Consider the following 14085-nt stretch of genomic DNA (forward strand, 5'->3'; position numbering starts at 1 on the left):
TAAAGGAACTGCTACGGTGCTACGGATTAAGCACCAGTTCCCATTAGAGCAAATTAAATTCCAAACCATATTCCGTTGGCATCTTCACAATCTTCCTGTCCTCCTAGGATATCCAATGGAGCAACGTCATCGACGGAAGTTTTTTCTTTCCATCTCCTATCCTAAAACGTTTTTCCTCTGCTAATACCCTATTGGCGTTTCGTAATTAGCTTCTAGCGTTTTCAATTAAAGCACAATGATGCCACTTTTTCCCGCTCTTGGGGGATCTTTCTTAAGTACAACGTAAGGGCCAGTCGATGTCTCTAATAACTTCAGTCGTCTTATTTCCCTGATTGAATTCCGCTATTTTATCCCACAGCAACTGACAGGAGACGTCCGAAGAATGGAACTTACTCGCCGGCAACCGTCGTCTTCTACTGTCGTTCGTTTTTTTTTTTCAATCCATGTTCCACCGTGGGGCGGTGTGGTGGAAAAACTGTAATCCGAGTTACTATCTCCTACCCTTTGAATGTGGCAGGACTAGGACACGCTGAAATTAATTTACTCATCCCATGACTTTTCCACTATGATTCTACTTGATTCGACCAATTACAATCGTTCTAAGCAATGGACACTGTTTTTTTTCATATGATCAAAATAAAAAAAAGAATATGTAAAATTATGAGAATCTTTGACGATGAAACTAAATTTTACATCCTCATTTAGAAACTTCCAGAGAGTAGCTTATCTTTCCTGGTTGATATTTTTAGCAAATGTTTTCAGTTCGCATATTTTCCTGACAAATAGAAAAATGAAAAGGTTGTATCATGCTTTCCTCCATCAGTAAACTTTCTGAAAAAGTTATTTTGAACAGAATGCTAGTCCACAGCAATCATTTTTTTCACTGAACAGTTCGGCTTACGACACAGACATTCGACTACTAATCAAATTATACGTGTAAATATTTTAGTTGATTCCAACAAATCTGAAGGCTATTCACCTGAGCTACTACTCAAAAAAATATTAAATAATCTATATTCTTTGAGTAAAGTAACTCACAGAATGATGTATGAGTCGGTTTCACTGTGCAATGTCGGTTTCTTTTCCCACCGTTCGCGACTCAGAGCTAATGATACTCAACTGGAACTCGCTCTGAATGTTCAGATCCAGCAAGACTTGCTCTAGCAGGAGCTTTCAATAAAGTCTGCTGTAAGAGGTCTGGCTGGATGCACCGATGGGTGATGAGGACTCGTTCCCTTTCCCGCAACTAACGGGCTGGCAGCAAATGAGCAGAAAATGGGGGAAAATGTGCCCATAAAAAATGCAAGATAAAATTGAGTGAGACGAGTTTAATCCTGCCATAATAGAAAAAACGACTGCTTTGCTAGATGCATTTGGCAAAATGCACAGTGAAATGGAGGGAAAACTTGTAGTGGATTTCAATTAAAAATGAAATCAAGCTTTGCGCTGTTCACTTCTTTTACAATTTGTAAACATTGCTCGTCTGCTTCTGCCTATATCGGACTAAACGCTACTGGTTAAGAAGACCATCGAGAAAAACGATGCTGGGAGGAAAAGAGTCAGTTACGAACAACTGTGATGGATGCTTCCCATTTTAGTCTTTCACGCTATAACAGTAAGAGCTTTTAAAATGGCTTATGAGTTATGGCTTTATGATTTCCTTTTAGGGCCATGGAGTGAGGTACTGAATGTATGTGTTTCTCCCAATGTTGGGTGAAATTTGATGGAAACATGCCAAAGCTAAAAGCCTCAAATAGGTTTCAAACCACAGGAGGATTGATAATTTGGGAAACAGCAACCTGTCATATCGTCATTGCATTTTATAAGGGTTGGTGGATATTTCTGTTTAAGGTGATTATAGAACGAAGCCACAACTCAAATTTTCAAGAGCACAAGACTTGAGAACCAAACAGCGCTTCGCGTTGAAAATCTATCCCATTGGTCATAACCAGGAAGCAAGCAATTTGATTGGTTTTCAACGCGAACTGTTGTCAGATTTTCTCGTCTTGTGCACTTGAAAATTCAAAGTTTGGCTTCGTTTTATAATCACCTTAATCTCTAGCTGTTTTGATTAGCATAGGATAGGGATGATTTTCAAATAAGCCATTTGTTTGGAATTTACAACTCCACCATCCGAAAGTCCTTTGAATTTTACAGTTTCTAAACTTTTTAGGAAAAACTGTTGCCACGATTTTCTGCACAAGAATACATTTTTACAACTTTTTGTTCGTCACCCATCAAAATGACCCAGCAAGACACTATTTACCAACGTTATTGCCATAAACATCATCATTACCATCATGGCGATATCTACTAAACGCAATGCAGCATGTTCGCTTGCTCCCAAAGTATTAAATGCTACTGCCCTGGTACAGGAAGTTGGGGGTGATAGTCTGATAGTAATCTTTGGTGAAAAACTTTTCCTCCCAGGCGTGCATGTTCATACACATGCAATCTTCAATACAATGAACAAGGTGTGAGCTAGCTAGAACATTTTCCTGAAACACTTCCAAACGACATTTTCTTTACATTTCCTTCCCGTTTGCTCCGACCAACCAACCGGCTGAACAAGTCTCAGGCTGCTGCTTGGTAATTCTGTAAACGAAACGCACCGTTATTGCTACCTTTCGCTAACTTCACGTACAACCTATTTTTCCTACTAGTCGATGTGTTTACGATACATGCATGCTTCGAATCTGTTCCGAAAACGTGAATGCCAAGCACCTGGCACTGGTTTTGTTCTAGCACAAGATTTTCCCGAAAACACTATGGAAGCTTTCCCTTGAATTGATTCAATGTATCAAAGCAAAATCGAAATAACCAGAACCTGATCAGTAATCAGTGCAAGCACGGTATTTCGACAACCGGGCTAGAAACAACTTTTCCCTTCTGATTCCGTGCTCTGATTCAGATTTCCTTGCGAAAAAGCCAAAACTTTCCACCTGCTTCCAACGACCGTTATTCTGTAAGAGACACTACACTGTTTCCTGGACCTCCTACTCCTACTACGGACTGGAGAACTGCCGTAAGTTGCAGCCGCCTTCCGTTAGCAAAGAAGGATGAGCGGATGGACGCTCCGTTGTGTATGAACTGCAAGAAACTCGAAAACAGAAGCCGGAACCAACTGGCATTCGCTTTACTAAGGGACGAGAACTTAAAAATGTGACCATAGGCCATATTAAAAAAATCTATATTCAAGTAAATCACATGATAAAATGAATCATCTGAAAAAAGAAGCATAATGAAATACATACGCATTTGTTCTCCCCTTGTGATGGTGATGAAAATAAAAATTTCCTTGAATTGATTAATTAAAGTAACTACACTAATTAACTCAGAACATTTATAATGAACAAAGACAGGTGTTATATGTAAAAAAAGTTTTATATTCGAAAAACTTACATTATATATGAGACTAAAATTTTTCAAAGAGGACTCACTGTGCGCCTCCGATGCAGAACAGTTGTAAATCATAAAAAACTTTCTCCAGTAGAACCAAGTTTAGGAGCACGCCTCTTCGGAAGCAAGACGATTTTGGCCTCAGAAGAAGCAAATCCTGACGATAGCTTTTGTTGGAACGGGTTGATTCATAAGGGCGGAACATGATATAGATATTAAAAATCATTACATTGTGAATACTGTTTTGAAGTTTGGCAAGACGCTTACCTCCGATTGAGTTTTACGAGCTGGAAAGTCGAACGGAGAAAAACAATACAGTTTTAGACACAATTGACGATATCTTTTGATTAGTTGTAAACCCATAAATGATGAATGAGGTTTAAACTGGTTTTAAGGCTGAAATAAATTAAAATTGTAATCCTTAATAGTCAGAAACGAAACTTCTCCCAGTCCGCATGTATGACATCTGAAGCTGATTTTTGAAGGCAATCGATTTATACATAGCTCCAAATATGTCCATGAAAAGGAGCTTTCTTTAGCTGACTGGTTAGAGTCCACGGCTACAAAGCAAAGCCATGCTGAAGGTGCCTGGGTTCGATTCCCGATCGGTCCAGGATCTTTTCGTAATGGAAATTTCCTTGACTTCCCTGAACATAGAGTATCATCGTACCTGCCACACGGAAATGGCAACTCTTGCAAAGAAGACTCTCAGTTAATAACTGTGGAAGTGTGCTCATAAGAACACTATGCTGAGCAACAGGCTCTGTCCCAGTGAGGACGTTAATGCCAAGAAGAAGAAGAAGAAGAAGAAGAAGACGAAGAAGAATAAGAAGAAGAAGTATGAGATAAATGGTATTGAGGTATTTAATTTATTTCGACGGATGAGGAAGGATGCAAACTACAGTTTTTCTTGATTGAGTTCTGTTTGATCTTTCGACCTTGACACTTGCTCCTACGGGGGCGAGCGACGAGGGCAGGATCAAACATGTCGCGCGTCGGTCTAGTAAGTGAAAAAGTGGCGTGATCGGTTAGTTCGGTTAGAATAAGTGAAAAGTGCCGCGATCGGTTAGTTCTGTTTGATCTTTCTACCTTGACGCTTGCTCCTACGGGGGCGAGCGACGAAAGCAGGATCAAACATGTCGCGCGTCGGTCTAGTAAGTGAAAAAGTGGCGTGATCGGTTAGTTCTTTTTGATCCTTTGACCTTGACGCTTGCTGCTGGGCAGTGCGTCAAGAAAGCCAAGTTTTTTTTCCTTTTCGGGTCGCGCGCCTTTTTTTTCTGTGTGCTTTTATATAGCCGAGCAAACGAGTAAGGCTGAGAGTGGATTGTGGCTGCACAGTGAAGGATAAAGGATCAATTGGTGAGCTCGTTTCATGCTACTATTTCTAATCTATAAAATAGGTATGACTGCACATTTAATCGTTACAATTGTGGGACGTTAATAAGAATTTTCAACAAACTATGAATTGTTCGTCACTGTGAGTGTCGACACAAACTCTGATTCATGAATTATTTTTGTTTCACATTTTTTTTATTTTCAGAACACCCCTTTTTACCATTATTTTTGTAATTAAAAAAAAAAAAAACTTTGAATGGTTCGACACTACAAGTGTAGACTTGCGAAAAGTTCACTTTATTCAACAAACTTTGGATGGTTCGCCACTGTAAGTGTCGACATAAGAATAAGAGTGTTCTATGATGTTTCAACCAATCAAGTTTTTTGTTTCTTTTCAAATAAGTAAAATATAATAACACATGCTTTCGTCCTGACAGCTGTAGGAATGTTACATTTAGGTATTTGTTCAACAAACTTTGAAAGGTTCGTCACCTCAAGTGTCGGCATAATTTTCCACTACATAGAAATTGTTCATATCAAATGAAAATATTATATTTACAAAAAAGGATGTATATATCTCACAAATCATTATTTATCATGGTCTAATCGCTTATCAAAGCGAATCCTGTGACCCAACGATCCTTCCCATTAACAAACATCCCTCCCAGTAACCTTTGTGGAGATGCAGAGGCAAACACGGTCTCCAAATAGCAAAGGTTACACACTAACATTCCTTCCCACAATCCCACCTGACTGCAAGGTCGTGGCTGGCGCCGTTATTGACCCTGTATAAATAGAGGCACTGAATTATGCACATTGAAGAAGATTATGGCCAATTCCAGCCAAACTTCTAGTTGATTCTTTGTGCATTTTCACTGACTTCGGTCAATCACGGAATAGCAACCATTGATATGTGTAGTCAGTCTAAGCTAAGCTAAGCTATTTCGACGGATGAGGAAGGATGCAAACTACAGTTTTTCTTGAGTCCTCCATTACACCTCATTGCACAATAATTGAACCACTCAACCCGATCAAAATCATTTAAGCATCAACAATTTATTGTTTCGTACAACGTACATTATAAAACTTGATAAACTCAACTGCAAACTCCGTAAAGCCACCTGCGACAACCACCGATAAACAAGTAAATCAAGGTTTTAAAATTCAATTAGATTTTCCCCTTCGCTCAAGCAGTCGCTACTGGGCGCTGCCAGAAATCCTAGAATACGTACACGTGTTCCGTTCACGTGAACTGACAAACCCATATAATACAGGAAGAGTGTTCAGATGTAGATGAGATTCTTGGGATGCTCGGCACGTGCAGGGTGGAAATCGAGAACACACTTTTTATTCACTAACAAGCGCAAAAATTACGACTGGGGCTATTTTTGAAGCACCAAAAGCCATCAGCAATTCATTTTCTATGCAAACAAGCTCTCAATTGATTGTCAATGCTTGGCGAAGAAAGATGATGGCAACATGTTTTTATTGAATTATACCTGCCAAAGTTAAAAAGATTGCGCGTGAAAAGTTGTACGAAGCGGCACCTAGCGACAACAAAGCTGCCGTGAATCACAAGGCAGTCCCATGTGCATTTTCGTCGAAGCTGAGTTAATAGCCGTTTTCAACATATCCCCAAAAAAAATATTCCAAAAAATAATAAAATTGTTAAACTTGTTCAAACACCTGAAAACTTTTTTATATTCTGGTATTCTGAATTCCAAAAAATAACAAACCGTAATTTAATCATTTTTTGTATTTTTTTTTTCGAAAATGTATCGAAATGCAAAGCATATTGTGAAAGTTTCATTTCATGTTCTACCATTCTGAGATTTGTTGAGTATTTGTATGGAATTTTGTTAACTTATCGATCCTTTTTATAAGTGCATGCTTTTTATAGATGGGACTGACTTGCGATTCATGGCAGAAAACGACAACGACATCATCATCTCAACAGGAAATACAATACCAGGAAGACAAAGTTTTACGCCTGCAAATGCATAATATTTTCCCGATTTGTGCTGCAATAAAATGGGGAGCAGCTAGCGGGCAGCATAATAGCACCGAGGAGTACTGTGGGCGATGAAAATCGATCTCACAAACAAGCCCTCTTGGCTGACAAATAGAAATATTTGCTGCTGTAGCGAATTTGTTTCTTGCGAGCTAGGGGTGGGTTCGAAATCATTGGCACGTGGGGGAAGCCGGGAATTCAGAGAAGAAAACTTTCAGTGGTGTATTTTTTCTATGGCTGCTGGTTGCCAGAGTTTCCACCATCCGGAGGGGGAAATATCTTTCTGTGGGGGTGGTGATTGGAATGGGGAAAAAGATGATTGCAATGGATCGTTATTTTCGAATCAATTGTTTGAATTTTTTTTTGAAGAAAGGGATCATTGAAGTGGAATTTTAATTTCTGCAAGAAATCGAATTGAAGAGAGACTTCTCATAATTGGCTGTAAAGTTCGTCAGGACATAACAAGAATGAGTATACTCACCGATTTATGTTGATTGTTGTATGGAGCACTGAGACATGGAAGAGAAATAAGAATATTATTATCATTGCGATAGGAAATTGAAATTACATTGAGATTTTGAGTTGATAAATAAATTCATAACGAAACATTCAAACATTCGGTATGTTCCAATTACGCCTTGAAGTTTTTCCCATATAAACTTTGAGTGGAGCCATCCCCTGAATCAAATGAAATTGAATTTTCAGAGATAAAAAATAGGATCCAGAATTACCATATAGAGTGGCGCAAGGTTTTGATTATCTGATTACAAGGATTTTTGATAATTTAACCGCTTTAATTATGGGAGAGAATCATTCGAAAATGTAAACAAAACGACAGTAACCTTCTATGGCAAAAACCCTTGAAGGTCTATAGATGCGTTCTAAGTCAGGAATGTATTTTGATAGTTGGAATCGATTCTATGACATTTCCCGGAATGCCGTTTCCCAGAAATCATTCCCCGGAATGACCCATTTCCCGGAAACCCATTTCCCGGAATGCCACTTCCCGGAATGTACTAAAAATAAACTTTCTCGGAACCCGAAAATTCGTAGCGATTAACGAGCAGCTATTCAGCAAGACCGTAGCTAAGTATAGCAGGTTCCAATCCCGCCGATCGAGGGTTTTTAGGATTGGAAAATTTTTCTTCTTTTGAAGGCATAGAATTTCTTTGTCAATTGGCGAAGAATATTCTCAGTTAATAACTGTGGGAGTGCTAATATGAACATAGAGTCGAGAAGCAGTTGAAACGTCATGCCAGAAAGAAAAAATAAATATGATACCAATTGAAACACTATCACATCATAAAGTTCAAGCTAGTGTCTCATTCCAATGGTACGGAAGGAATCACAAGCCTTATAAAATTAACAAGAAGACAGTTGGTCCAATGTGTCAACATTGTGCGTGACATAATTTGTAAATCCAGGATTGCAAAAAGTCATGGAATTCACGCCACAATAGCTAAGCAGAGCAAATCGCAGTCAGCGAAGCCAGTGAAATTCGGTCTATTGGTGCTGTAGAAAAAATGCCTAGAATGTAGCAAAACACCCGTTGCTAAAGGCAACCCAAAACTAATGTACAAAAATACAAATATTTAAATTTCAATGTAGTGTAAACAAAAGAATATAGTAAAAGTAAACCAAATTCATCTATTGTTACAGCATCACGTTGAATTTTTAATTAAAGATGCTTGAATGTTACATAATCGTTTAAATTTAAAGTGCATTCGATTGAAAGCCAAGTGATTTGTCGTTAACCTATCAGTTTATTTTGGTGCTCCAAATATGTGCATGAAAATAAACTGAAATTTACAACATATTTTTGGCTGTATAGAAAAATTTTATATTTTCCGGATCATTACTCGCATTTACAGCCTTCGATGACACTAATTATTTAGAAAATATCATGCACCCAAAATAAGCTACTTGATGAAATTCACGTTTTCAAACTACTGCAGTGAGAAGAGCTACGTGAGTTTCGCAACATTCAAGCTAGTAGGCTATTACCATTCTCAGCCCTGATATAATACAATTACTCAATAGAATAACCTTAGTTTGAAAGAAGGGAAAATTTATTATGTGTAATATTAGCAGCCTTCTTGCCAAAAATGTTTCTGTCGGTATGATTCGGAAGAGCGGCAAATTTTCAAAAGAAGGGTGATTTTCTATGAAAATGGCAGTAGATTTAAATGAAATTCATGTTGATGGATTTCTTTATCAGTTTGAACATTATTAATTGTTCAAATAGCATAATGCGAAAGAACAGCCTTTGTATGAAAGAAGGGCAATTATCCAATGAAAATATAGACAGTGGTGACAACAATAATTTTACCAGAAAAACACGCAAATGGACCGGGCAAAAACATTCTCACAGGCTGCACAAAAATAATATAGAAGCTTAAAATGTATTGAGCTCATTTAGTTTTGAAATCTACAGTTGGAAACCTTTCGAAGGGAAATGAAATCTAGAAAATTGGTCTACATGATATATAAGTAGACTTAACTAGCTTGAAGTCAAATTTTTTGAAAAAAATATCCTAACTGTTAAAAATTTCGATCCATTAAAAAAAACTGTAAATATGGTGGATAGCATCATGATTATATATTATTTCAAATTAATTCAAAATTACTTTTGCAAATATTTTTTTACGGCTTTCGCAGAAATATGTTAAATAAATATGCTACTAAATTAGCCGGTAAAACATTTCAAATCATAATATCAAATATAAGGACAAAAGCTAAAATCACGTTGCATGTTGTGAATTTTTAAATTAATAAATAGTTTTATTCAACTTAAAAAGGAGGGTGAAATTAGGCATTGATATATCTTTCAAATATTAACGCCATGACATTGGGCATAGGGGTTTTCGATGCATTTCGTTTCTGGTATGAACGTCGAAAAACTAATCTATGATAATCTGGTGGGTCTTTACAAAGTTTTTTACGAGATTGCCACATTTTTTTCATGATTCTAATATAACTCTGCTTAAAAAAAATGGTATAGAACCGGAAATCACTTATTTTGTTTATCATTGAGTAGCTTTCCAGGAAATGGGTTATTCCGGGAAATGGTTTTCCGGGAAATGGGTCATTCCGGGAAATGCCTTTCTGGGAAATGGGGTATCCGGCCAATGACCATTTTTGCATGTGTATATCGTGTGGCAGGTACGAAGATACTCTATGCCCTGGGAACTGAGAGCTTACTATGCCAATGACCATTTTTGCATGTGTATATCGTGTGGTAGGTACGAAGATACTCTATGCCCTGGGAAGTCGAGAAAATTTCCAACCCGAAAAGATCCTCGACCGGTGGGATTCGAACCCACAACCCTCAGCTTGGTCTTGCTGAATAGCTGCGCATTTACCGCTACAGCTATCTGGGCCCCGACATCCGGGAAATGGTATAGAACCGTTGGTATCTAAATAATTTATAGCTTTATCTACGGTATATTTCTGACATATGTTCGAATTTGTCCAGTTTATCAATTTATTCAGTTTTTCAGTTTGTTCAGCTTGATAGTTTGTTCAGATTGTCAGGTCTGTCAGTTTGTATGCTTGTTTGTAAGTATACCCAGTTTTCAGTGCGTACAGTTTTGAAGGGGACACGGGAGACCGTGTTATTTTTCATATCTTTTGTCTCACTCTAACAATTGTCGTCAAAACTTTGTGGAAGCAAATCTAGAGTTTTAGTGTACCGATGAAGCTGAAAATGTGTTGGGTTGTGCACTACATATATAGAATCAAAGTGATACATTTTTCGCATCGATATATGGAGTGGTTCTTGGGATTTGCTTCTTAAAATGGATAGGGTGATTATGATGACGTCTCGTGCGGCCTTAAGTTTGTCAGTTTTAGTAGCGTAGCAGTGGGTGCGGTCCGCACTGGGCTCCGGGTTCTTAGGGCTCCTCAAATAGTTGTGAAAATTTCTCGTACCATTAGAAATTGAGTTTCCTACAAATTGAAATTCATAGTGGTAAGAAAAATCAGGTTTGTAGGGGCCCTGAATATGTAATGAGTAGGGGTCCCTATGTCATCTAATATATTGATATAGCACTATGGGCGATCAGGTGGCCAATAATCGAAAAAAATGACTTGTTCTGATAGGTTCTTCTGGTACATCAATACATAGTAGACACTCATATCAAGATATTTTTGGAATACTACAGCACGATCCTTTGAAGTTTCATTGATACAGTATGCCAAAGTTGGAGTTTTTAAGAAAAACAATGAATTCAGTACAAATACAAGGTATACGTTGGATGAAATATACTGAAGAATGGTAATATTTCATGCATATCTTTATACACTGTTCGAAAGCTTACTAAAGAAGCTATTTTACAAAAATAAAACAAAATAAAAATTTGTACTTTAGTTCACAAACTACGCTCCGCGAAAATTGCATCATTCTGCATGTGTGCCAACGATCAAATGTTCGCAAACCGAAGTCGTAACTTTTGGAAGATTTTTGTGATTTTACTCCATGATTTGACTCTTGGTATGCAATTCTTGACCCTAAAGTTTATTTGGCATGGTTTGGACGAAAATTAGTGCCGTGAATGTGTTCCGATTAACGTTAATCGCAACATGTTACAACATCCGACAAACGGTTTGTCCTACGACAAACAGTGCATCAGATGCTCCATGTATCTGTGATCAGCGCGCGTAATGAGGTGTTGAAATCATGCTTTTGCAAGAACAACGGCCCTCTTACAAATACTGTGTTGTTAGTCGCTAGCCACGATTTTTTTCCATCCTTGGTTGGGACTACACTGAAAAAAAACATATTCGATTTTTTACCGAAACTTTATACATCCCATACTTTTTGTCCCAAGTTGTCCCAGGCTAAAATTCATTTCCAAGGTTATTCAAATATGTACACTAAAGGATCGTGAAGAATTTAGCTGCACATATTTGCGCTTTTTTAAGTTAGGGCTGATTGATTTTTTTCAATATTTTTGTCTTTTTATCTCTAATATCAGCTTAAGATAATTGAATATCGCTAAATGATTCATATCATCATTATTATGTAAGTTTTATTATTTATAATGGTTGATTTAATGTCATTAGTAAAAACGCATTTTTTTCGTCATAAGCCCTCTTCAAAAGCTGGTCTCGAAAACTTGTTCATTGAAAACAAAATATCAAATTTGTATCATAAAACTCATAAATATGACATGAGATGGCAACAATATTTTTGGCCGCCATTCTATATGGAAACCGCCCATAGTGTATAGGTAGCGTTTATTTAAGGTGAAGATGAAGGGGCCCAGATAGCCGTAGCGGTAAACGCGCAGCTATTCATCAAGACCAAGCTGAGGGTCGTGGGTTCGAATCCCACCGGTCGAGGATCTTTTCGGGTTGGAAATTTTCTCGACTTTCCAGGGCATAGAGTATCTTCGTACCTGCCACACGATATACGCATGCAAAATGGTCATTGGCATAGTAAGCTCTCAGTTAATAACTGTGAAAGTGCTCATAAGAACACTAAGCTGAGAAGCAGGCTCTGTCGCAGTAGGGACGTAACGCCAGAAAGAAGAAGAAGAAGATGAATCAAAGCCAAGCCTCAAATATACAAGAGCACAAATCTTGAGATGCAATGAACGCATTGTGTCATTTTGCACCACCCTAGACAACAGGTCAACATGCCCAGTGGGTTTATGAACAGAAGGTCGAAAGACAAAACGTCGAAAGGACAAAAGGTCGAAAAGTGTTGTTAGTGTTACTTTGTTTGTTATAACGATGGAGATATATGTATACAAATGTACACTACCCGTCATAAATACGGACTCACTCAAATAAGTATTGCAACACACAGCTGAATATTGAATCACCCTGAAAAGTTTAGCATCACCTCAAAACAGGTAATTTCACATTGCTATATCTCGAGATCCTTACGACTTACAAAGAAGCGATCTTCAGCAAAGTTGTTCAGGGGATCAAGGACATCCTGGAAGCGAACAGTTTAGTTCGCGATTTTGCCGCTAGGTGGCGCTAGTGAGCATGTAAAATTGAGCATTTTGAATTAGTTCTAGCTTGTGATCCATAAGAGATAGAAAGTTCGGGTCTTCGGCAAAGTTGCTCAGGGGTTCAAGGACATCCGGAAAAGGAACAGTTTAGTTCGCGATTTTGCCACTAGGTCGCACTAGTGAGCATTTGAAATTGAGCATTTTGAACTAGTTTTAGCTTGTGATCCATAAGAGATAGAAAGTTAGGGTCTTCGGCAAAGTTGTTCAGGGGTTCAAGGACATCCGGAAAGGGAACAGCTTAGTTCGCGATTTTGCCGCTAGGTCGCACTAGTGAGCATTTAAAATTGAGCATTTTGAACTAGTTTTAGCTTGTGATCCATAAGAGATAGAAAGTTCGGGTCTTCGGCAAAGTTGCTCAGGGGTTCAAGGACATCCGGAAAGCAAACAGTTTAGTTCGCGATTTTGCCGCTAGGTGGCGCAAGTGAGCATGTAAAATTGAGCATTTCAAACTAGGCACTTTCAGACCTGCAGCACTTGAATATAAAGCGAATCAAACCTGAATCACTTGAATATGGAGCGAATCCGACATGAATCACTTGGATATTAAGCGAATCAAACATAAATCACTGGAAATAAATCCTAAATCTCTTGAATATGAAATCAATCAGATCTGAATCACTTGTACATAAAGTGAATCAAACTTGAAACATTTGAAAATGAAATGAATCACTTGAAATCATTTGAACATCAATGAATCAAACCTAAACCAGTCGAATATGAGTGAATCAGATAAGAATCACTAGGATATGGAACAAACTGAATCACTTGAAAATGAAATGAATCAATTCTGAATAACTTAATAATAAAGTGAATCTGACATGAAACACTTGCGGGTATGGAGAGAACTAAACTTGAATCTATTGAATATGAAATGAATCAATCCTGAGTCACTTGAACATGGAGTGAATTTGACATGATTTTTGTTTACTCCATATTCAAGTCAAACCTGAATTTCTTGAATATACAGTCGACTCTCCACAACTTGATATTCTATAACTCGATATACTCTATAACTCGATCGATTTTTCGGTCCCTTCAAATTCCCATATATCGTGCTCTCCATAAGTCGATATTTCTATAACTCGATATCTCCATTAGTCTCTCAAGTGACAGGAAAATTTCCCTCCATAACTCGATATCCATTTTAAAATCCTTCTTATACTGGGAAACTTGGACTTATTCTTGTCTGGAAGTGAATAAATACTTGCAAGTTGTAATAAATGTTTGAAAACAATAAAATAAAAAAAAATATTACGTAAGGAAAAAAATGGGATATTTGTTTGTAAAATAATATCAACAAAATATTATTGCTTTCTT

At 37.7% G+C, this 14085-nt stretch overlaps 1 protein-coding gene across 2 annotated transcripts in view; it reads right to left on the reverse strand.

Annotated features, from left to right (window-relative positions):
- The window catches only part of LOC5572773 (tensin-3), a 170235-nt gene that overhangs the window by 80836 nt on the left and 75314 nt on the right, over window positions 1–14085 (reverse strand). The window contains exon 2 of one of the 2 annotated variants that reach the window (XM_021847404.1): window positions 7227–7254. The exons of the other annotated variant lie outside the window; for it this stretch is intronic. The gene's annotated coding sequence lies outside the window, so the exon portion shown is untranslated. The remainder of the gene's footprint in view (window positions 1–7226; window positions 7255–14085) is intronic. 2 annotated transcript variants of the gene reach the window in all.

This window comes from Aedes aegypti, chromosome 2, assembly GCF_002204515.2.
Source record: "Aedes aegypti strain LVP_AGWG chromosome 2, AaegL5.0 Primary Assembly, whole genome shotgun sequence".
In the NCBI taxonomy this organism is placed as follows: domain Eukaryota; kingdom Metazoa; phylum Arthropoda; class Insecta; order Diptera; family Culicidae; genus Aedes; species Aedes aegypti.